At 35.5% G+C, this 25,964-nt stretch overlaps 1 pseudogene across 1 annotated transcript; it reads right to left on the bottom strand.

The window, feature by feature from the left end:
* Positions 1-6,495: 6,495 nt before the first annotated feature.
* LOC103443461 (disease resistance protein RUN1-like) lies at positions 6,496-13,216 on the bottom strand (annotated as a pseudogene). Its single transcript, XR_011579622.1, has 6 exons — positions 12,487-13,216; positions 10,542-10,994; positions 9,523-10,172; positions 8,283-8,564; positions 7,472-8,176; positions 6,496-7,355 (listed from the first exon to the last, which is right to left on the bottom strand). The product of XR_011579622.1 is annotated as a disease resistance protein RUN1-like (transcript).
* Between the last annotated feature and the right edge of the window lie 12,748 nt (positions 13,217-25,964).

Consider the following 25,964-nt stretch of genomic DNA (forward strand, 5'->3'; position numbering starts at 1 on the left):
AGTAGTCAATGCCTTCAAGGTCGTTGGAAAAAACTCAACGCAGCCTTTACTTTTGGAAAAACGTCATATCTCATGCTTCTGGTAATCTGTGTAGTGGGACAAGTTTAGTGGATCAGGTGACAATATTTTTGTTTATTTATATGCATTCCACCCGCATCAATATTTTAATTTATTTATTTGTATTACACCTGCATCTTATAATACTATCTTATCCCACATTTATAGACACTACAAGCACAAGCATTCTACAATGCGAAGAACCAGGACAAATCATTCAGCAAATAGGAATGTTGGTAAATTGTCAAATATTGCCCTAGATACAAAATTGTGGCAACCGGTCTAGAAGTTGTCATGCACGGCATGGGTCTACACAGTTCGCCAGAAGCAGACACGACCGAACAAGAAGGCGACACATTTGAAGAGACGGAATGGACGACTGAAGAAGTGTCGAAGACCCAACCAACTCGCCAGTCCCTCAGGCCTTAAGGTAAAAAGGCATCAAATAAAAAAGGTAGTTCTTCCAAAAATGACTACACGAAATATATGGACGAACTTGCTCACCAATGTGAACTGAACATGGCGCGAGAAGCGACTAGAGATGAGGAAAAAGTTGCTGCTATGGCAACAATATTAGCAGCTACTGAGAGACGTGATGGGTGTTTGGGAGACAGAGAAATACTTAATCGAGAGAACGAGATGATTAGAGAAGTACTTATCGAGAAAATGAGATGCTTAGAGAAGAAAGGATGGCTCAAGCAGATCGTGACACTATGAAGAAGCCTCTAGTAGGACTATCTCCAAATTCAAAATATTTTTGGACTTCGGAAAAAAGAGACGTGGTGCGAATAAGGCGTGCAAGAGATGTGGAAACAAGTCGAGAGGGTTCTAGCTACACATATCCTATCAACGAAGATCCTAGCACCACATATCCTAGCTCCACAGACTTTGTATAATTTGTATTTATTTTTAGTACTTTATGTAATTTCGTCTTTATTTTTAGTACTTTATGTAATTTCTTATTTATTTTTATTAATAGTTGTAATTTCTTATTTATTAGTAGTACTTTGTGTAATTTCTTATTTATTTTTAAAACTTTATGTAATTTCAAATTTATTTTTGGAACTTTATTTAAACACATAAAATAAGATTACATGAATTTACCAAGTGAACTTAAAAAAAAACACCCAATAAAATTACATAACCTCACCAAATAAACTTAAAAAAAAAAAACTCACTAAATAAAATTACATAAACTTAAAAAAAAAATAGACTTTATTCTTCAACTACAAGCTCATTTTAATTATCTTCACATTGTTGCAATCCCCACTGCTACTCAATCAAGTCATTTTGGCGGCGTATGTGTCAGTATGGCTCTTGCACTAAAGTATACCGCTCAATGATCAATTCATTGTAACATCCATCCCGTTCCAACGACTCGCGTTGTCGGGATCTTCGGTATGGTCATGAGCATAGTAGATACGTGTTTTTGAGTTATTCATCGTATCCGACTCGTATTCATCGACGACATCATAATCATACTCATCTTCCACAATCATGTTGTGGAAAATAATACACATCATCATGATGGATCGAAGAGCCTTGACATTGACATCAAACATTATAGCAGCAGCCCTAACAATCGCCCAACGAGCTTGCAGAATACCAAAACAACACTCCACATCATTCCTACACCCCTCTTAACATTTTGCGAAGTGTTTTTCTTTTTCACTTTGTGGATGTGGGACTGTTTTGACAAATGTTGACCACCTTGGGTAAATACCGTCTGCAAGGTAGTATGGTCCATTGTATTTATGGCCATTAACCCAATATGTGCATCTTGGAGCTTTTCCTTGCAGCAGTTCGTCGAACACTGGAGATTGGGCAAGGACATTTAAGTCATTCTGAGCTCCTGGAACACCAAAAAAAATATGCCAAATCCATGTATCAAATGAAGCCACAGCTTCCAAAATGATATTTTTGGCTCATTTTCTGTCACCATAAGCTCATTGCCATGCATTTGGACAATCTTCCGATTTGGAACCGACTGCCTAGAATCCCTTCCCTGATTGCTCGCCTAACACTGCTCTCAAGTACTCATCTTCAACTGTTGATGCACTGCCAAAGAAGATACCAGATGCTTGGAGAACCGATGAGGCAAGTAAAAATGATGCATCGAAGCATGTGGAGACAAGCGCAACAAATACATGTGTTGATCATCTACTACTTCTTCAAAATCAAAAGTATCTCATATCATCAGGGTCGAAAGCAAAGGTATCTCATATCATGATTTTCCCCTGTCCTTTCCTTTGCCCTTGCTCTTGCCTGCAAGACAAGGAGAAACAAAGCAATTAGTCGGAACTCGAAATCAAACTTCCGATCGGGAACTGATTGCCTAGAACTTTTGCCTGGTTGCTTATCTAGCATTTCTCTCGAGTGCTCATCTTCAATTGTTAACGGGTCTTGAATTTCCTCGGCAAATACTTCAAGCCAGTTGATATGATGTTGGCTCTTTACGCTGAAACTGCCAAGCATGGATGAGTCGCTGAGAAGTGATGCTCTAAATGACCATTTAAAGGCAACATGTTGCACACTACTTCTGCTATGCAAAAGAAACAAGCAGAGAAGAATGCAGTATGATGAGCCGGAATAAATCACTATAACCCGACGCCCTTTCCTCCAGAACTGCATAATCCAGACCAATGAGTTTAAGTCAAGTCCAAGCCCGTCATCGTCGGTATAATCAAAAAGCTCGAGAAGCTTCAACAGCCTTTCGCTGACACTGTCGTCGAAAAGAAAAGTCTCGACAACCCTTGAAGATCATACCGTTGACCAAACTGCTCGGAGTTCATATGAAAATGCCGCAAAATTCCTTGATCTTTCAAAGCAAATTTTTTGCAGCCTCTGACCTTATCCCCTGGCCTCTTCAATATGAATTGGAAATATTGAACAAAGAAACAAACCATCACCTTCATCTCGTGCCTACCTGCCATGTGCCCAAATCCTGAAACTGTTCGTGGTCATGTTTAAGTTCAAGATCAAGCCCCAACGGCCCTTGAAGAAATCACAAGTCCGATTCAAAATCAAGTCTCCTCCGCCCTTAAATCAAATTCAGCTCCAGATAAAATGAGTAAGTTCAGACCTTTGGAAGAAACTAGAAAACCCTCCGGCCCAGTTCAAGATTAAGCTTGTGGAAAATCAACAATTTGAGGAAACTAGAAAATCTTCCAACCAAATTCAAGATCAAGCCCTCACGGTCCTTGAAGAAATTACCAGCCCAGTTCAAAATCAAGCCTCAACGGCCCTTGGATCGACATATACATTAAAGGACTTCAAAACTCATCTTCTACACGTGACAAGCACATGTATACAACGCGCCTTGAAGTGGGGGCATTTGTAGACATCGAAATTTCGGTGAAATAAATGTTATCAATAATTAAAATTTCAACGTTCACGTGTCACATAAATTTTACACATAGCATGTGACTCAACGAAAAATCGAGAATCATCAGAAAAGTCATCAAACATGACAAGTGTCAACACTTGGCAGAAATGATTTATTTCATCTGATTATTTAAATCCAAAAATCAAGTTTTGGAATCCTATAAATAGGAAGTCAATGCATTCATTTTAGGAGGGGGGCAAGTCAAGACCAATTCATAACCAATTCACATCACACCAAAACCTTAAAGCTTTGAAACTCCAAAGCTCCCAAGCAAAATCCCGAAGGATCAAGAAAGCTCTCTTCGTTTTTTGTCAAATCCTCATTCAAGATTAAGCCCCAACGGCCCTTGAAGAACTTCCACCAATTCAAGATCAAACCCCGACGGCCCTTGAAGAAAGTGTTCATCGTTCACCATTCGTTCATCCTAAGATCAAGCCCCGACGGCCCTTTGGATCAACAACATCAACAAATCCACACATCCAACCATTCTTCAAGATCAAGCCCAATAGCCCTTTAAAGATCCATTCATCAACTGTTCATCAAGATCAAGCCCCAAAGGACCTTGAAGATCCGTTCATCCACTGTTCTTCAAGATCACGCTCAAAAGCCCTTGAAGATCCGTTCATCTATCAACCTTCAAGATCAAGCCCAAAGGCCCTTGAAGAAACTTCCCTCAACCTTCAAGATCAAGCCCTAGCAGCCATTGAAGAAACTTCCAACCGTTCATCCAAGATCAAGCCTCGACGGCTCTTGGATCAATCACACATCCACAAATCAACACCTTACGGAGATCGAATCAGATGCTAAATTTGTAGAAGAGATTGTAACCCCAGATCATTAATAAAAATATTATTTTGTACACGTGTTCTTGTCTCATTCATTGCAGGAATTTCCGTGTTTACAACTACATTGATCGATTTTCAATTTCAGAGACCATCTTGATGGGGTGGGTCAGTTTCAGGGATCATTTGTGATAAAAACCCTATATTTAATGTCTGATTTGATTTGTTAAAGATCCTTGCAGATTTATAATAATTATATGGCTAAATAGCCAAAATGGTGAGATTTGCATAATCAATAGAAATGGTCACTGAGATTAAAATCAATATAAATGGTCCCTGAGATTGTCCACCATCCATGATTTTGGTCCTCCCGTTAAAAACTTTTTGGGCAATTTTCAAAGCTTCGTAACTCAATCAATTCTTAACCAAATTCGACATATAATATATCAAAATGAAAATAGGAAAGTGTAGAATAAGATTATATCTATTTGGAAGCCCAATGGTTGCCAGAGATGGCCGAAAAATAGCCTGAAAGGTGACTAGTCAGTTGGAAAATTGGAAAACTCGCCGGAAACTGGGTAAACTTTAATTGTTCATAACTTTTTCAATACTTAACGAAATCGAGTGATTCGAAAACGAAAATCATACTTCTTGATGAGACGACGAGAATAATACATTTCTCGACGACTAACTCGCCATCGTTTGGCAGGAAAACGGCTCGAAAATGGCTAACTCTCAATCAAAATCCATATATTTATACATCTATTAAAATCTCTCAAAATCTCAATTGAATTCACCCTCCTAGTTATTTAAAGGGAAATTGAAGCCTAAAAAAAGGACAACAATGAAAGATAATTTGTAAATTTCTTTAACTTTTCCTCGAATAACTCAAATGTGCTTTTTTTATAAAAACTATACAGATTTGATCTCACAGCCCAACTAAAACTCAATCACATAGCAACTCAGTACTACAGTCTGGTGATATTCCTCTCTACTTGGAAGTGAGAGGTCTTAAGTTTGAATCTCGTGGATGACGAATTCGATACCAAATTAAGTTGCTCATTTTATAGCTTAGCCGAACCCCTCATCCTCTTAATATAAAAATATCAATGTACCAATAAAAAAAAAACAAAAACAAAACTCGGTCACATAAACATCTGACTGAATGCATATGAATGTTTTTTTTTTTTGGAGAACATGCATATGATTTTTACCTTAAGAAATTCACAAAATCAGCTTCTCAACCTCCTAAGGGTGAGGCTGTGCGTATGAACATAGGTTCGAGTGAACTTCCTTGTAAACCAATCAAAATAACCAATCTCCTACTCAGCCTCCTGCAACCAAGACAGAGCCGCCGTCAACAAGCTCATGATTTTCTGCACCGACCCATCTCTCAGAAACTTTGATTTATGCCGAGAAAGTCTTCCGTTTCATCAAAGATCCGTGCTTGTTTGTTTACGATGTAATGATCAAGGCGTTTGCCAAAAGGAGCAGTTTCAGAAGCGCCTTTGAGCTCTTCCGGCGGCTGAGGGAGGAGGCATTGTGCCCTTATAATTTTACCTACCCATTTGTTTTAAAGCCATTGGATGCTTGGGAGAGGTTCGGGAAGGTGAAAGGTTCGTGTGTTTGTAGTAAAAACTGGAATTGGGTTTGATGGTATGTGTGTAACTCGCTCATTGACATGAATGCGTTATTGGGCATGGTTGAGAGTTTCAAGCAGGTGTTTGATGAAATACCCGAGAGAAACAGGCTTTGTTGGAACTTGGAACGTTACGATTTCGAGGTATGTTAGGTGCAGGAGGTTTGAGGAGGCTTTGGATATGTTTCGGAGGATGTCATGTGAGAGCAACGAGAAGCCCGATGAAGCTACGGTTGTAACCACCATTTCAGCTTGAACAGCATCGAAAACTTTGGAGCTTGGTAAAGAAATTCATGAATATGTTAGAAGTGAACTTGGATTCACTACTAGAACTGGAAATGTGGTTGTTGAATACGTATGTAAAACTTTGCAGTTTGGCATGAAGCCTGATGATTTCACCTTCATTATTGTCTTAACTGACTGCGTTCACAGAGGGTTGGTAGATGAGGGTTGTGAGTTCTTCAACTCCAATAGAAAGATATATGTGATTGAGCGAGGTTAGAACACTATGGTTGCCTGATCGACCTTCTTGGCCGTACCAGACTGTTAGACGAAGCAGAGGAGTTGATAGAAAGGGTTCCAAGTGAGATTATAGTCCCGATTTCTATATGTTTGCATCCATGGTCAGTAACTGCACATTTCAATCTAAAATTTTGATTTAGGACCGAAAAAGTCGAAGTATGATGCTAATAATTTGGTTCCACAAGAGAATATGGATATATGTAAAGCATACAACAATTAACAACTGAACAACTAGTCAATATCGCAAATGAATTGTCAGTAAAATGAGGAACAAATCATCTGTTGGATGCGATCAAATCAAATGTCCGAATAATGGAGCTGGGAAAACTAGAAAGACAGCTGACATGGTCTGCGGGAGAGTATAATGCAGGAATAGCAACTACTCAACCGATCTGGCAATGCTCTCTCTTCAAACCCTTTGCCTTTTCCGTTTGGGTTCATCTGTAGTAGTCGTCATTTGATTAGTGGGATGATTATCAGATGCGCCATGGCTTGGTCCCGGACTTGACTCACCATACAACCAATCCGGAACTGCTTCATAGTCGTATTCATAGTAATAATCACCAAGATTCTTGTTTTCCTTCAAAGGTTTGTCCCATACTAGATTTACCCCTAATTTCTCCGCTTCAAAACCCTCTAAAAGAATAACAATCTTGTCCCCGACTTGCAAATTGAGCTTGAGCTTATTGTTCGATAATTGTACCTGCCGAAAATAACCCGCTGTTACTCCCCAAGAAAGCCTAGAGACCCTCGAAGTAGTATGCTTGGTACAATTTACAACAGTAAAGGCAACACTTTTATGTTGGAATTGCGACCAAACCCAGCAGAGTGTCAACCCTTTAAAATTACGACCTTGACATTGAGGAACATCAAAACTGACTTTATTGCCGTCAGTGACAAAGTCAAACCACTCCGGAATACCATAAATCTTATTCAGTAAAATACCACCAACTCCGCAAGAAGTCCATCCCTATAATATACATACAATGTAATATGGTGTCAAATACTTGTACATGTGCGGTTGTGTTTGTGCGTGTGATTGATAGAGAAAGACAAGAGTAGGAGGAGACAGAGATAGAGAGAGACCTGTAGGATGTTGTTCCTAAACTCAGCTGTGAGATTGGCGCACCCGTACATATCAAGCTCCGCCATGGAGTTTAATGATTTACCCAAGCCTAAACCTGGAACCTCAGTGACTTTGGGCGAATGACTTAGAAACAGTCGTTCCATGTTTGACATTTGCGAAAAGTCTGGCATTGTTTCCAATGCAGGGCATAAAATTGCATCTAAGACTTTCAAATTTGTTGGTAAATCGGGGATTGCACGAAGATTTCTGCAATACCCAAGTCTCAACATTACGAGATTTGAAAGACCACTGAGGCTAGGTAGGCTACGAAAACTATTGCCTCCAACTATCAACTCTTGTAAAGAAATTAGACGCCCAAGGTCGTTGGGGAATTGTTTTATGGCTGTAAATTTTGCATCAATTTTACTCAATGATACCATCTCCCCTAAGCCCTCAGGCAGTTCTCTTAATGCACAAAACGACAGACAAAGAGTCTCAACAGATTTCAACATATAGAATTCCGCTGGAAGATACCTAAGCTTATGGCACCATTGAAAATCTACCCTAGTGAGTTTTTTAAGTTGACTGATGGATGGGTGAATCTTGGACAAACTAGAACAGCCTGAAAAATTCAATTCTCCGAGATTTGGGAGCATTGAAAAGTCTGGTGACTTTTTTAACTTCCAGGAACAAGCAAGATCAAGGATTTTCAAATTTTCGAGCGGCTGCACAAACCCACAAGAAAATCTTATTCAAAATCCAAGAAGAATATGGCTTAAAAAAATAAAATCAGAGTGAGAATTAATTCTAACCCGCTAGGGGTGATTGTACCTTGGAATTCTTCCAGCCTTTTCTGAGTTTGCTGAACCGCAGGTCAAGAGCAACAAGTTTTGGCTGATTAAGAAGGTGCTCCGGCATGTACTCGAAAGGGAATCCATGCCAGCCCAACCATCTCAACTCTTTCGGAAAATGTTTGAAGCTTCCAGTAAACTCTACATTGTTGAGCCGTAGCAATCTCAGTTTTTTCATATTGACAAATGCTTTTGTACTGAAACTAGCCTTTGTTTTAGAGCTTGGCACCTGTAGAGAAAGTGCTTCAATTTCTTCAGTTCCCTGTTAGGTATACAAAAGGACATATGATGAAGGTTGAAGTGCCAAAGTCTTTGAATTATCATCTCAGTGAAAATTAGGTTTCCGAATTTTTTTTTTTGGTAAAATAAGTCCCTAAATTCATTAAAAATTTCTAATTCCATCCGTACTATTATATTCAAAACTAATTTATCTATTTTTTCTTCAACTTAAGTCACTTGAAACACTTTAGAATGTACTATCGTCATTTTCTCGCCGGTAAGCCTTTTACATTTCATATAGGTTGCGAATCTAACATCTAATTTACCCTCCACAGTTAACTTACATTATTTCTTATGTAAAACTACCAATTTACCCATCAAAGTTAACTTTATACACTATTTCTTTATGAAAAACTACTAATCTATCCTCCAATGTGTATCGCATATAAGTAACGTGACTTAAATTGACGGAAATTTGAATATAGTAGCTTCAAATATAATATTAGAGATGTAATTGGCAGATTTTTATAATTTAAGGACTTATTTTTCTGAAAAAATAGTTTAGGGACCTAATTTCCACTGAGGTGATAATTCATGGACTAAATTGACAGTTCACCCTATGATGAATAATAAAAGGGTAATTTGCGTCAGAAAAATGATTTACTTGCAAACAATTGTCATATAATCGGTTGGAAATCGATTTAATTGCTTCTATTTCCACGTCAAGGTTTATTGTACTTATAAATATATTTCTACATAATATTATATAAAGAAAACGAATAAAAAGGATTTGAAAACTTTGAGTTTTAATGATAATGACAAAATAAATAGTAAAATAAATAGTAGCAGTATTGACTTTTTAGTGTAAAAATGTGATTTTTTGTTAAAATAAACAGTACCGGTAGTTTTTCGTTAAAATTTCTTATTATAAAATGTAAGCAGTTGCACTAGGATATGATTTAGTGAGCATTAATATTAAACTTTATTGAGAAACTACTTACAGATTTATTTGTCAACACGTCTGTTATGGCTTCAAAATTCCACGGTCTACTCCATCTTCCAGGTTGAGTAGGAGATTTTTCAGAAATGATTGTCTTGCCCATTTCTCGAATCAAATCATGCATCTTTAGTTTGCCCCATTCAATAGTTATAAGGCACCGTTCATTGAGAACACTGATTTCGTTTGTTGCATAGAAGCCACATTCATCCAATATTTTTGTGACATGATCCTTCTCCAAACCAAGAAAGCAACAAGATATATCAAGGAATATAGTTTTTTGATTATAATCTAACCCATGAAAGCCTATTTTGAGCTTTTCTATAATTTCTCCTTCAGGTATTCTTTTTAATTTCTCCAAATAGCTTTGCCACTCTGTTATGGGTCTACCAAAAAGAGTGGAGCCTAAAACTTTGAGTGCTAACGGCAAACCTCCACAGTAAGAAACTACCTTCTTTGATAATTCAAAATATTCTTCTTTAGGGCAATTATTTTCAAATGTATACCAACTGAAAAGCTCAAGAGCCTCCTCTTCATTCATTTCCTTGGCTGGATATCTCATATTCACTCACTTGATTTAGCAAATGTTGATCTCTTGTTGTTATGATAATTATACTTCCTGGACCAAACCACTCACGATCTCCAGCTATTGCACTTAGGGCTGGTTTGGTATTGCTGTGCTTTGAAAAAAAGCTGCTGTGAGAATAAGCGGCTGTGCTGTGAGAATAAGCGGCTGTGAAATAAAGCCAGTAGAGTGTTTGGTAAACTTTTTTGTGAAAGTGCTTTTGGAAAAAAAAGCAGGATGATAGTGTGTCTTTTCATTAAAGGAGCACTGTAGCTCCGTATGCTTTGAAAAAACTGGCTTTTTTTCAAAGCAACAAATAGCAGCTTCAGCTTTTCCTTTGATTTTCAGCTTATTCTCACAGCAGCTTCCAAAATAAGCCATTTTTTTCAGTTTACCAAACACCCTCAGCTTTTTTTCACAGTGACTTTTTTTAAAATCACCTCAATCCCAAACGGGGCCTTAGTTGCTCCACTTTATCTACATTATCAATAACAATAAGTACTTTTCTACGTCGAAGAAGTCGTTTTATTACACTGATCCCTTCACCGACACTATTTATCAGGAATATGGCGGTTTGTTTCAACATGTTAGAAACAAGTTGTTTTTGCAAATAAACCAAACCATATCTATGTTCAGTGTCACTAACATCTCCAAGGTGACATTTAAACTGGAAGCAATGATGAATTTTGTTATAAATGGCGTTGGCAGCAGTTGTTTTGCCCAATCCACCCATCCCCCAAATTCCAACCATTTTAACATCATTTAATCCACCACTAAAAATATCATTGATAATTGGTTGAACACGAGAGTCGATTCCAACCGGGTACTTGGCCACCTGTAATTCATCCGTGCCAGGAAGCAATTCCAGAATATTCTTCTCAACAATTGTCTTAATAACCTTTGCTTCAGGCCTGAAAACTCAATTAGTAAGCATTAACTCAATGAAGGATTACTATAAGTTATCACCTTCACTCAACAGTCAATATAAAGAATTAACTAAATGCAAAAATATATATATATATATATATATACACACACAAACCAGTCCTTTTCCATTGAGAGATTCTACAAATAATTTTAATTGATTTGACAAAATAAAAATAATTTCATTTGAGAAACACCTTGTGGTCCTCATTCCATAACTTATTTTTCAGGATTCATTCAATCCATATATGGTCAAAAGAGAGAAAAAAAAAATTCATTTTTTGAACAAAAAATATAATTTACATTAAGAGAAAGAGACTAAGCTTAATCTAAAAAAAAAACCAAAATACAAAAAAAAAAAAAAGGTTTATAATTTGTATATGGATTTGTTGTTCCATTCCGATTGGGCCTTCAATTGCTTGAGTGGACCCATCAGCCCATCTGTTGGTTCCTTTTGTTTGGGCTTTTATATTTTAAACTGGCCTTTCTAAGATTCAAAAGTAATATCCAAAGCTCCTAAATCTAGCCTTCTTAGTTCTTTGTACCAAAATTATTATGATATTAATTAAGTTATAAATCAATGATATGTACAAAAAAAAAACAAAAATTAAACGTACCAAAAATTAAACGTAACAAAAATTAAACGTACTAAAATTAAACTAACCAATCAATCATATGTACAAAAATCAATGTACCAAAAATAAAAAACAAACGAACCAATTCATAATATGAATTAAATTAACGTATGAAAACTAATGATAAGCATACTAGTAATGTATAGAAATAATTCTCTCAATAAAATGTACACATGATAATTTGAAAAAAAATATATAAACATCCACCATTTTTGTTATCTTGAAGATAAGATTATATTTTAATTTAGGAGATCAAGATATTTAGTACGAAAAAGATATTAAAAATAGATAACTGGATAAATATTCTTAATGACAAACCATTGATTATCTCTTAAAACAGAGTGCCTCAACTTCTAAAAATACTTAAAAAAAAAATTAGCAGAAAATTAATTTTTAACTGTGGCCCAATGTACCTAAGCGTCTGAATCGAGAACCTTAAAGACACATATGTTTGATAAAAAAAAAGCTTTAAATGTTAGGGGTTTAAATCTAGGGAGTCCTAACTAAAAGAATGCGATACTATTTATTTTAACGAAAAATTACATTTTTACGTTAAAAAATCAAACCTAATACTATTCATTTTACCTTTTATTTTGTCCTTATCGTCAAAACTAAAAATTTTCAAGTATTTTCATTAGTTTTTCTTTAAATCTAATCAAGCCTATGTAAAATATGTTTTAAATCGAAGATGTCCTACTATTACTCATATTTTTCCTGTGTGCTATTTGCATAACAACCATTCGTTAACATGTTTCAAAATGTGGAAAAGCCGAAAATAGATAGCAGCATTACTATTAAACTAGTCGAGTATTGAAAGAATCCCAAGTCCAATGAAAATGGTTACCCGTTATTAAGATGGTGGCCAGACAAATTTGCAGCTTGAGTAAGAGCCTCCCTCCACTGCTTTACCCTTTCTTTCTTAGCTTCACGTTCTTTGTCATCTTTTTCTTCAAGGATGCCATCTTCGTGCTTCTGAAATGCTCGGGCTAAACAACCTTCCTGCTTCCTCACATGTGAAGGATCGACATGATAGAATATTGGCAAGACCTGTTGCCCTAGCCTTTCTCTACATTCCATGATCTTCACCAGCTCGTCAAGACACCATCTTGATTCCGCGTGACTCTTTGAGAAGACAATGACCGAGATTCTGGACCCTTCGATTGCCCGCAACAGTTCGGGTTTTATTTCTCCCCCTCTTTTCAGATTGTCCTCGTCAATAAAGGCATCGAAGCCCCTGCCTTGTAATGCCGCGTGAAGGTGGCTCGTGAAGCCATTGCGTGTATCTTCACCTCTAAAACTCAAGAACACGTCGTAACTCCAGAGTTTTGAGGAGGAGGGTTCACGGGATGTCATGGTGTTGTATTACTGTTTACGGCACTAGAGTGATTCCAATCAAGCGAAAAAAATGGCAGTGGTTTTTTTGTGTTGCAACAGAGTATATATAGAACTAAAGGGACACTTTTTGGTTCTTTCCAGGAAGCGTTCCGCTCCCAATCTTTGGCTCTTTCCGGGAAGCATCCGCCCCAAGTTTTGAAGAAAACCAAGGACGTTTCCAGTGGAAAACCACGATGTTCGTGGCCACACGATCTGATCACTGGACGGCTACGATTGAAGTGTCAGAAAAGATGGGAGAAAAGCAGCTTTAAGATGAAACCGCGTTCAACAAAGCAAAAGGACATGAACTGATGGGACTTGAGTCGATGATAGGAAGGGTAGCAAGTGCCTTTTAGTTAGTGCGCTTGCAGAACTAATTATTACTGAGATTCTACGAAGGGTAAGGGAAAGAGGCACGGAGGAGCTTAAAGTTCTAAATTAGAGGGTCTAGTACATTATCTTCACGTACAAACTAAGACAACCAAGTTTGAATTTAGAGGTTTTTTCACATGGGATTTTATTCTCTTCTTTTTCTGAATTGGTTTTCATCTTCTACTTGTTTAGTGTTAGGGTTAATTAGATATAAAATCATTATACTAATCGATTTAGGTCTGTTGACTTCTAATTCAATTAAGCAATTTCTTTTTTATGGCCTATATTTAGGGATGTGCTTCTACAATTTGTTTCAGTACCATCTGATTCTATGCCCGTATGCAGGTTTTGGAAATTAAAATTTCAAAATCATGTAGTAAATGGTTGAATAATTCGCATCACCTAATTGCGATATAGAATGTATACTGAAATTGAATTTATGGTCCAATTCACTATTAGGTTTTAATAGTTCACAGTCCTTTCAGTGTTATCCTTGTATTGGTAGTTTGGATTGTAGAAACTAGAGAAAAATCATTAGGTTTTAATAAAAGCAGGGTTAAAAAGGTGGGGGTGTCTAGATAGATGCGGTTCAATTGAGATTACAAAAGTGATATTTTATCGTATTTTTTATATTATATTTATATCACATTTCTAATAGAGATGTGATTCACAAGTATTGGTAAGTCATGTTTCTATTAGAAATGTGGTATGAAAAATGTGGTAAGTGTAGGTTACTCTTAAGATTAATGGAAGAATAATACTTTGCATCCCCATTAAGGGATGCACATATTCTTACATTTGCAAATAACGTATTTTGAGTATATAAACTTAATGATCTAAATCATTCAATTTCTTAATCATCAATTGAAGATCACTCATACAAAAAATCATTTGAATCGAAAATCGTTTAATTATCCAAACATATCAACTAAATGAAGGGTTCATCATGAATATGTTACTTGGTATCTACACCGTTGATTTGTACTATCCATACATTTTAATGACTAAATGATCTCCGATTCAAATGATTTTCTGTAGCTGTGATCTTTAAATGAAGATTAAGAAATTAAACAATTTCGATTATAAAATTTATATGATAAATATAGATTATTTGCATAATAAAAAATGAGCTCATCCTTCAAAGTATGAATGCAAGTATTATACTTATTGAAATTGTCCATGAGTTTATTGTTGGCTATCCCTCTCACCCAAAAATGAGGGAGAGATACATTATGTTGCAAAAAGTTTGATAATGCCTTTATTATTGGGTTTAGATGAGATAACGGGGTGCAAAGAGTAAACCTAGCTCTAATTGGACTAATAAATGTTTAGATGTTCTGAAAATTTCATTGTACTTATCTAAAATGCTATCATTTCGTTACTTTTCTATATATAGCACTAAAGGGACACTTGTTGGTTCTTTCCAGGAAGCGTTCCGCTCCCATTCAGGTTTTGAAGAAAACCAAGGACGTTTCCAGTGGAAAACCACAATGTTCGTGGCCACACGATCTGATCACTGGACGGCTACGATTGAACTGTCGGAAAAGATGGGAGAAAAGCAGCTTTAAGATGAAACCGCGTTCAACAAAGTAAAAGGACACGAACTGATGGGACTTGAGTCAATGACAGGAAGGGTAGCATGTGCCTTTTACTTAGTGCGCTTGCAGAATTAATTATTGCTGAGATGGGTGAAAGAGTTGAAAAAAGTTTGGTAAACTTTTTTTTTTTATAAAAGTGCTTTTAACAAAAAATAAAAAATAAAAACAGTATTTTTGGTAAACTTTTATATAAATTATTGACAGTGGCGGAGTCAGAATTTTGAATGAGGAGGGGCCTTTCATATATATATATATATATATATATATGTGTATATATATATATATATGTGTATATATATATATATATGAGTGTGTAAAAAGTTGAATTCATAACATGTTGACATTTGCAATTTGTGTAATCCTCACAAAACTGAAAAAATTCTCTTAAATTTAATACTAAGAAGAAAAAAATGTAAAAACCCAGACAACCAAGTAAGAGGTAGATTGTGGAAGGCTTAAGAAAATACAAAGAAGTAGAAAAAGAAGGAAAAGGGGCAGAAGTTTGCAAATAAAGAAGGTGGGTTGCTTTAGAAAATTATAGGGTGTATATTACTGTTAGGTGAGAGAATCGAACTAGAAGTGGGGTTGCTTTTTCCATTTAAAACTGCACATCTCTTTTAAAAACTCCCCTGCCAAACTTGTCGTTTTATTAAACAGCTGAAAAGATTTAAAATCAAAACAGTTTAACGACGTCGTTTGATTCATCTTCTTTCATGAGGTTCACACCTCAGCTAAAGTCAGGATGGGCCTGGGACCTCGTCCCTTGGTGGCTCCGCCCCTGATTGTTGAATATGTTAAATGATTAAAAAATATATGATATTTAGTGTGATATAATAATTTTCAAAGACAACAATGTATGGGCAAATATTGTAATTTTATAAAATATGTGGGGGTAGACTTGCCATTAGAAAAGTTCATTAAATGAGCACTGATTACTATAAATTGAAATTAAAAAAAATACTTTTTTTAGAAGCATGGTAGACTATAATTCTACTTTTCTATGTTTTTCTGCTGTCATTGACAACAGTAACATTTTTTTTCCAAACACATTTAATACTCCAATTTTTTAACAAGCTGTTTTTTTTTTAAAGCATCACAATCCTAAATCAGCTCTAGCATTACCCAAAAATGCTACTTTTACCATTTTTTATAGGGTCCATTTTTATATTATATTTATACCACCTTTCAAATAAAGACGGATCCACATGTATTGATCAGTTATACATATATTAAAGAAGTGATACAAATGTGATATGAAAAATGTGGTAAGTATAACGTTACTCTTTAGATTAATGAAGGGATAATACTTGCATCCCCTTGAAGGATGCACATATTCCTACATTTGTATATCTTGAGTATATAAACTTAACGATCGAAATTATTCAATCTCTTAATAATTATTTGAAGACCACTCATACACAAAAAAAAAAAAAACCAAAAATCATTTAATTATCCAAACATATCAAATAAATAAACAATTGACTATGAATATATTACTTAGTATAATTTGTACTATATATTTTAGGATTAAATGTTAAAATGGTCCATGTGTTTTAGTCATCGGGTCAATTTAGTCCATGTGTTTTCAATTTGGCCAATTTTGTCATTGTGTTTATCTCTGTTAGTCAATTAAGGACATTTTCATCTAATTTTTGTAAACAAATTTATAAATTATTGTAAACTTATTTATAAAATTATTTATTTGATTTAAAACATTTAAAAATGAAATAAATTAAAAATTAAAAAACAAATATTCTCCTAACTCCCCGACCTCCTTCCTAACATTACTTCCTCTCTTTTCCATGTCACAACCTTAATCGTTTTTCAGATTGGAAGTTTTATATCTTATATGTGTTATTTCTCATTGATTTTCATTTTTTATAAATAGAAAGGATAATTAAATCTCATATACTTTTTCTTACGATTTTTTTAAAAAAGATTGAAGGAAATATTCTTAATTGGCTAACATAGACAAACACGATGACTAAATTAGCCAAAATAAAAAACACGAGGTCAAAATTGATCATATAACTATAACACAAGAACTTTTAACATTTAAGCCTATATTTTAATGACTAAATAATCTCCTTATCACTAAACGAAGTGAGATACTCAAGTCAAGTCTCCTCTCAAAAGCAAAAGCACATTCAGTCGACAAAGATAGAAGTCATCATGTAACCCTTAAGCGACACGGTAATAGAACGGTGGAAAAGCGGGAGCTGCTTTTTGAAGAAAAACAAGGTAGTTTCCAGTGAAAAACCAAGAAGCCACTCGTGGCCACACGATCTGAATACTGGATGGCTAAGATTGAAGATTGGCCGAAAACAGCCTTTAGAGAAAAGAAGGCGTTCAACGGAAAAAGGACAAACTATACCCCAACTGTGAGATTGGGAGACAGAGATACAAAACAGGAGATCAAATCTTCTACACCCAAAATGTGTGTAGCTTCTCTATGGCCCAATAAGTGTCTAATACATATTCAATATCTTAACTTTTCTTAATTTTGTTGTCATAAATTTAATATATGTCAAATATTTATTGGGACCAGAGAGAGGCCACACCCATTTTGGGTGCAAAAAATTTGATCTCACACAACAGAGTGTACGGCACATGCTAGTAACGTCATCGTTGATCAATGGGAAAACTGAGGTTCTACGAAGGGTAAGGGAAAAGAGGCACGGAGGAGGAAAGAAACTAGCACAAAATTAGAGAGAGTCTATTGCATTATCTTCACGTACAAACTAAGACAACCAAGTTTGAATTTAGAGGTTTCACATGGGATTTTATTCTCTTCTTTTTCTGAATTGGTGTTTCATCTTCTCCTTGTTTAGTATTAGGGTTAATTAGATATAAAATCATTATACTAATCGATTTAGGTCCGTTGACTTCTAATTCAACTAAGCAATTTTTTTTTATGGCCTATATTCAGGGATGTGTTTCTACAATTTGTTTCAGTACCATCTATACCCGTATGCAGGTTTTGGAAATTAAAATTTCAAAATCATGTAGTAAATGGTTGAATAATTCGCATCACCTAATTGCGATTTAGAATGTATACTGAAATTGAATTTATGGTCCAATTCACTATTAGGTTTTAATAATTCACTGTTCTTTCAGTGTTATACTTGTATTTGTAGTTTGGATTGTAGAAACTGGAGAAAAAGGTGGGGGTGTCTGGATAGATGCGGTTCAATTGAGATTACAAATTTATCACTTTTTTTATATCATATTTGTATCGCATTTCTAATAGAGATGAGATTCACATGTATTGGTAAGTCCTATTTCTATTAGAAATGTGGTATGAAAAATGTGGTAAGTGTAGGTTACTCTTAAGATTAATTGAATGATAATACTTTGCATCCCCATGAAGGGATGCACATATTCTTACATTTGCAAATAACGTATTTTGAGTATATAAACTTAATGATCTAAATCATTCAATTTCTTAATCATTAATTGAAGATCACTCATACAAACAATCATTTGAATCGAAAATCGTTTAATCATCGAAACATATCAAATAAATGAAGGGTTCATCATGAATATGTTACTTGGTATCTACACCGTTGATTTGTACGTTCCATATATTTTAATGACTAAATGATCTCCGATTCAAATGATTTTCTGTAGTTGTGACTTTAAATGAAGATTAAGAAATTGAACAATTTCGATTATAAAATTTATATGATAAATATACATTATTTGCATAATGAAGAATGAGCTCATCCTTCAAAGTATGAATGCAAGTATTATACTTAATGAAATTATCCATGAGTTTATTGTTGGCTATCCCTCTCACCCAAAAATGAGAGAGAGATACGTTATGTTGCAAAGTTTGATAATGCCTTTATTATTGGGTTTAGATGTGCAAAGACTAAACGTAGGTCTAATTGGACTAATAAAAGTTTAGATGTTCTGAAAATTTCATTGTCCTTATCTAAAATGCTATCATTTCGTTACTTTTTTATATATTTTTTTGCTAGTCAGAGCATATTTTCACTAAAACGGAGCTTGGCTGCCGAAAAATCAGCAACAGCTCCTGCTGCTAGCAAATCACGGATGGACACGTATCCAAGTAATTCATTTTTTAATCACAACTTGGACACGTGTCCACCTTCGATTCGCTAGTAGCAAGAGTTGCTGCTAATTTTTTCAAGGGAGACTTTGGATGCGGTCCCTAGTTATGAACAGTCTTTGACTGAAACCTTATTGGTTTTCAATTTTTGATCCAAGTCCTTGAAATTAATTGATAATTTATTTCTATGTACGTTACTATATTTTTTAAATTAAAAACTAAAATTTATAGTTGTTTATAGTAATGAGATTTTAAATAAAAAACCATAATTTGTGGGATTAAAAATATTAAAATATAAATATATTATTGTGTGTGTGTGTAAACATGGGTACATTCATAAAATAACCAAAAAGTTATTGTATCAAAACATGGGTACATTCTTCAAAATGGGTACATTTAGCAAAAATAAAAATGGGTACAAATAAATAAAAAAATATGGGTACAAACAAATAAAACTTTAAAAAATATGGGCACAAAAAGAAATTAATATATGGGTACAAATTAAAACTGAAAGGAAAATTGGTACAAATTAAAAAAGGGTTGCAAATTAAAAATGGGTACAAACTAAAAATAAAAATATATGATAAAAAATTTAGCCATAAATATAAATATACTAATTGTAACATTTTTAATATTAAATGAATATATTTAGAAATAAAAAATATTTTATTATTGAAATAATTAATGATATTATTAATACAAAGGACCTTGATCAAAAATTGAAAAGTAATAAGGTTTTAATCAATAGAATAGTAAAAATAAGGATGAAAACCTAATTACTCCTTTTTTCAATAACAAAGCTTTCTCCTTTTCACTATGCTAGCTTCTTTGTTGGCCCTAGTTGTCGTCTAGTTAATATGCTTACCAGCTCTTACCTATAAAACGGAATCATGCTTAGAATTTGAACTTACGACATTGAGATTTGGAGACCTACATTGTACCCGACTAAACTAAGAGAGCTTTCTTATCACAGGAAATACAAAGAGTGACGGTCCACACACAAATGAAAATAAAAATACAAAAGCGATTTGAATTTGATTGCACTTTTCGTTCCTTCTTCCCATGAACTTCGGATCATCCTTTTACATTGCTCACTTCTCCATATACTTTTCCTCCATCTCTAAATTAAAAACAAATTAAATCAAAAAATAAAAAATAAAATGGTTATCGAATTGACCGATATTTTGATTTAATTACAACAACAAAAATTTGAAATGTGCTCTTAATTATCTGGTTCCACAAGAGAATGCAAATTTTTGTATCTTCTTAATTATAGTAATTTATACTAAAATTCCATTTGAAGACTTGCACCACCTGAGGCTGTATACTAATACCATATGAAGGCAAGATTATTCAATGCTAATCCTTGAAAATGAAATTCAAGAAATTTAATCATTTGGCCTGTTGTCATTCCTTTTACAAAACCAGTTTTAGAGTTTATAAGTTAATAGAATTGATAGATTCATCATTTATCAACCGAATTTGCTTTCAAATTTCAACAGACAATTCATAAATATCATTAGAAATAAATAATGTTGTTAGGTTTTTCCTTTTTTTTCTGGCTGCGTACATAGTACGTATTTTGCAAGGCCACCCTGACATACACATATTAGGTCACTCGTCGCAGGACGAACATGTAGATGAAGATGACAGCAGAAGGAAAAGAGCCATGTAAATACTAATTACTTATAATTAGGTTTACTATATTGTTATATATGTGACCACTAACCATAGAATATAATAGTCTTCATTACGAAACTTGAGCTAACTCTAGCTATGCAAATTAAGTTAATAACAAGTAGTACTAGTCTCTCTATACTTATGCAGCCGGAGCAAAATCATAGTCTCCATCATCGTCATCGCCATCGTTCCCATCCCCTTCTGAGCATGTTAGTGGCGAAAGATTCTCGAATTTGGCAGTGACTCTACCATCTCCATCTTCATGCTTCTTGCACCACGAGACAATGCTAATATTTGAAACGGGACACATTTTTGTTTTTTTTATCAAGAAAGTGAAAAAAGAAAGAGTTAGACTGAGTCCAAATGATGATAACTTAGATTGTGAAGGTAAGTTCATATATATATCGAGGGACGAGAATAAGGTGCATGTTAAACTCGTCTTTGCACAAGGCATTCGCGTGGGGAGTGTGACTGCTGCATGAAGGTTGTGCAAGAACCATTGTCCAAGACAGGTGGTGCTTTGTCATCCAGCCACGAAGGGGTCGCAAATGACAATTCAGCAAACCACGTTGGTGCAAATTATGTTTGCTTCGTGACAACATGCAGAGTTCATTCATGTGTTAGGATGGAGATAATTGGCAATGTGTTGGGTGGGTATATATTCGAGGAAGAGGATCCTCTCCTGAGCTTAGGATAAGAATTCTTCTGACCACGAAATCCGGACCGTTCAAATTTAATTTAACGGCTCCAAACAAGAAGACCTTCTAAAAGTTATAATAATTACAACCGTTGGATTAAATTTGAACGTCCCGAATTTCGAGATCAGGAGGATCCCCATCATGAGCTCAAGAGAGGATCCTCTTCCTATATTCGAAACTCTGAAAGTGATAGATGCTTTATTCACATGAAAGAAAAGGCTAATCTTTGCTTTTCAATACTAGGGTAGAAACAATTAATAGCTAGATTTCCTTGGTAACCTTTTCATTTAAACTTTTTGGTTTTATGTTTTTGAGGTGGAGTTGCTCTTAGAATATGCAAAAGTTATTTCCCACAATACAAACTTGGTTATTAAAATGGAAATTGAAGTCTGTGACTTTGGACGAATCAGTTAGATAAAGCTACGTCATATTTGACATTTTCGAGGTTTTTGTTTTCATATAATGTCCTTGATTCCTCCCTCTTCCCTCCCATGAACTCGCATCATCCTTTTCCATTCCTCACGTTTTCTTATACTTTCTTTCTATCCCTAGAAACAGATGAAAACTAAAAACTAAAAAAGAAATGGTTATCAAATTGACAAAGAAATTCGCAGGGTTCGATCCAGAAGGCGCAAACACATCAGAACACTCTCCACTAATAATCCAAAACGGTAGAGACATCATCTGTAACAAAAGATTGTTGTACAACACAAAACCCCGAGCGTTTAAACCGACATTCGTGACCATATGCTTAATATAAACCATCTTAGTTGCAATGGTCACCAAATAGGCAAACGCTTACGAATACGCAGTCGAACTAAAACCCAAATCGGTGGCCACATAACCAATAGCTCTACCCAAAATGATCAACAACGATACAAAGGTAAGCTTAGACGGGATTGGCAGCTTCCTAAATGCAGTATCCGCTAGCGCAACCAAAAGGGGTGCGCAAGATCTAACCATTACAAATGTATCCACATTCGCATGGCGAAGAAGATTGGTGTTGATAAAGATAGCAAGGTAAAACACAAGTGCACAGTGGGCAAAAACGTCTTGGCCGTCTGCCATGTGAAGGGATCGTGGTGCAAAAATTGATAAATTCCGGTGAGTTAATTTGTTTGGTATGATGTATTTCTGAAGGTAGACAAGGAACAAGAAAAACAGAGAGAGTTTAGAGGAATGTGAAAGGTGCTTTTTTTCAGTGCATTTTGTAAGCATAGATATTTTCATTAAATATCAACACATTGGATTTTTTCTCTTACAAGCTAATCTAGAGCAATATAAGCCCTTGATTCACAAACAAGGATCTAAAGCATACACTTGTCTTATGAGACTAGACATACACTTTCCTATTGGTTTCTTCCTTCTCAGCCACTTGATCAAAACTGAATTCTATTTAATTCCAACACTCCCCTTTAAATGAATTATGGTTTTGATTCCAAGCATTCCTCTGAGATAGACAAATCTTTCCCTTGGTAGAGCTTTGGTAAAGATGTCTGCCATTTGATCCTGTGATTTGCAGTAGATCAGTTCAATGGTATTCTCCTGCAAGGGTTCCCTTATGAAGTGAAACTTCCTTTTGATATGCTTGGTTTTCTGGTGAAAAATAGGATTTTTGGTCATAGCTATTGCTGATGTGTTGTCACACATAAGTGGTGTAGCATCCACTTGCATTTCACCAAAATCCTTTAACACAAACCTCAACCATATAGCTTGAGAGGTAGCCATTGCAGCACTCACATACTCTGCCTCAGCCGTAGACAATGCAACACTTTATTGCTTGACAGAGGCCCAAGAAAATATCCCAGAACCAAATGTAAATGCATATCCTGAGGTACTTCTCATGTCATCTTCACTGCCACCCCAATTGTTGTCACAGAAGCCTACCAGAATTGCTTTTTCTCCTTTTTCATACTTGATTCCATAGTCCAAGGTCCCTGAGATATACCTTAGTACACTCTTAGCAGTTCCCATGTGAATTCTTGTGGGATTATGCATGAACCTTGATAAGAGACTGGCTGCATACATAATGTCAGGTCTCGTAGCAATCAAGTAAAGCAGACTTCCAACCATTCTTCTGTGTAAGCATTCATCAGCAGATTCAGAACCATCCACTTTACAAAGTTTCTCATTTGTGATCAATGGTGTTGCCACAGATTTACATCCTTTCAGATTGAATCTTTCAAGCAATGATTGTGCATACTTCTGTTGATGTATGAAAATCCCAGTAACTTCTTGTATTACTCCAATTCCCAAGAAGTGATGCAACAAGCCAAGATTCGACATCTCATATTGACTCATCATGTCCTTTCTGAATTCTTCAATCATTTCTTCACAATTACTAGTAAAGACCACATCATCAACATATATAGACACAATAAGCATCTCAGAGTTCTCACCAGTTTTTGTATATAATGTAGCTTCACTAGGACTTTTGTTAAACCCACTTCTGCTGAAATAGGAGTCTATCTCACTGTACCAAGCCCTGGGGGCTTGTTTGAGTCCATACAGTGCTTTGTTTAACTTATTAACCCTCTCTTCTTTATTTGGTACTTCAAATCCTTGTGGTTGATCCACATACACTTCTTCCTCCATAATGCCATTTAGAAAGGCTGATTTAACATCTAACTAGTGAAGTTTCCATCCCTTTTGGGCAGCAAGAGCAATCAAGGTTCTAATGGTATCTTACCTTGCCACTGGGGCAAAGGTTTCATTGAAATCTACCCCAGGTTGTTGTGAGTGGCCTTTGGCAACTAATCTTGCTTTGTTTTTCTGTATTGATCCATCCAAATTTAGTTTGGTCTTGTAGATCCATTTCACACCTATCACAGGTTTATCACTCGGTCGATTTACCAATTTCCAAGTAGAGTTTTTCTCAATCATGGCAATTTCTTCACTCATTGCTTTCTGCCAAGATTGATCCTTCTCAGCTTCTTCAAAACTCTCTGGTTCAACAACATAATAGTTACACACTGCATAGATCTCATTTAAACTTCTCATTCTCAATGGAGTTGTTTCAGGGGAGGAATCCTGTAATTCTTGTCCTTCTGCATTTGAAGTAGAGGATTGAGATCCTTGTGTTGGAGTTGAAAAGTCATTTTGACTTCCATCCTGTATAACAGGTTCATTCTCATTTTGCACTTCAGCTTGTGTTTCTTCCATTGCTAGTGGAAATGAGATAGTGTCAATGTTATTGGTTTCCTAATTCCATGCTTCATTCTCCTTGAACACCACATCCCTTGAGATAATCACTTTATGTGACTCAATATTGTAGAGCCTATAGCCCTTTTCACAGCTTCCATAACCTATAAGAACACACTTGACACTATTGATTTCAAGCTTGTGTCTTAATTGAGATGGTATATGTGCATAGCAGATTGATCCGAACACCTTCAAGTGCTTCACACTTGGTTTGCTGCCACTAAATGCCTCAAAAGGTGTTTTCTTCTCAAGTGCTTTAGTTGGACACCTGTTTAGGAGATACACAGATGTATTGACAGCCTCACCCCAAAAAGAAAGTGGCATTTTCTTATCATGTAGCATTGACTTGGTCATTTCAACCACGGTCATGTTCTTCATCTCAGCTACACCATTCTGTTGTGGTGTGTAGGCCACTGTCAATTGCTTCTGTAATCCTGCTCCTTCACAGAATTCTTGGAACTCAAGTGACATGAATTCACCACCTCTGTCGCTTCTTAGTCTTTTGATCTTAAAACCACTCTGAAGTTCAACCATCACTTTGAATTTCTTGAAGATTGAAAAGACTTCACTCTTGTTTCTCATAAGATATACCCAAACCATCCTGGTGCAATCATCAATGAATAACAGAAAGTATATGTTCCCACTGAATGTAGGTGTCTTCATTGGACCACACACATCTGTGTGAATGAGTTCTAGAGGTTGGCTTGCTTTCCATGCATTTCCAGTTTCAAAAGAGTCCCTGTGATGCTTCCCCAATATGCAACCTTCACATGATTCTTTAGTCTATTGTAACTCAGGAAGACCAGTCACCATTTGTAGTTTCTTCAATCTCTTTAAACTATGAAAGTTGAGATGTCCAAACCTCTTGTGCCATAACCAAGAGTTTTCTGCAACACTTGCTTTTAGAGCAATTGAGTCATTGTAATCTAGCATAAGTGGAAAACTTTTGTTTTCTGTCATGCCAACTTGTGTTATCGAGTTTTGGAGGCTTCTGTCATCAAAGATCACCACCATATTGTCTCCAAAAAGTAAGAAGTAACCATGAGAAATCATTTGTCCCACACTAAGGAGATTCTCATCAAGACCTGGTACAAGTATTACATCCTTGATAAATCTTCTTCCACCCTTTGTCTCTAGAACAAGAGTTCCTTTTCCAGTAGCTTTCACTAGTTGTCCATTCCCCATTTTAACTCTGCAATTGAAGCTTCTGTCAATGTTGATTAACAAGGATTCATATATAGTCATATGATTACTGCATCCACTGTCAATGTACCAGATTCCTCTCTTATTTTCAGTTCTTGCAACACTACAAGCATAAAAGACA

Source organism: Malus domestica, chromosome 04, assembly GCF_042453785.1.
Source record: "Malus domestica chromosome 04, GDT2T_hap1".
In the NCBI taxonomy this organism is placed as follows: Eukaryota; Viridiplantae; Streptophyta; class Magnoliopsida; order Rosales; family Rosaceae; genus Malus; species Malus domestica.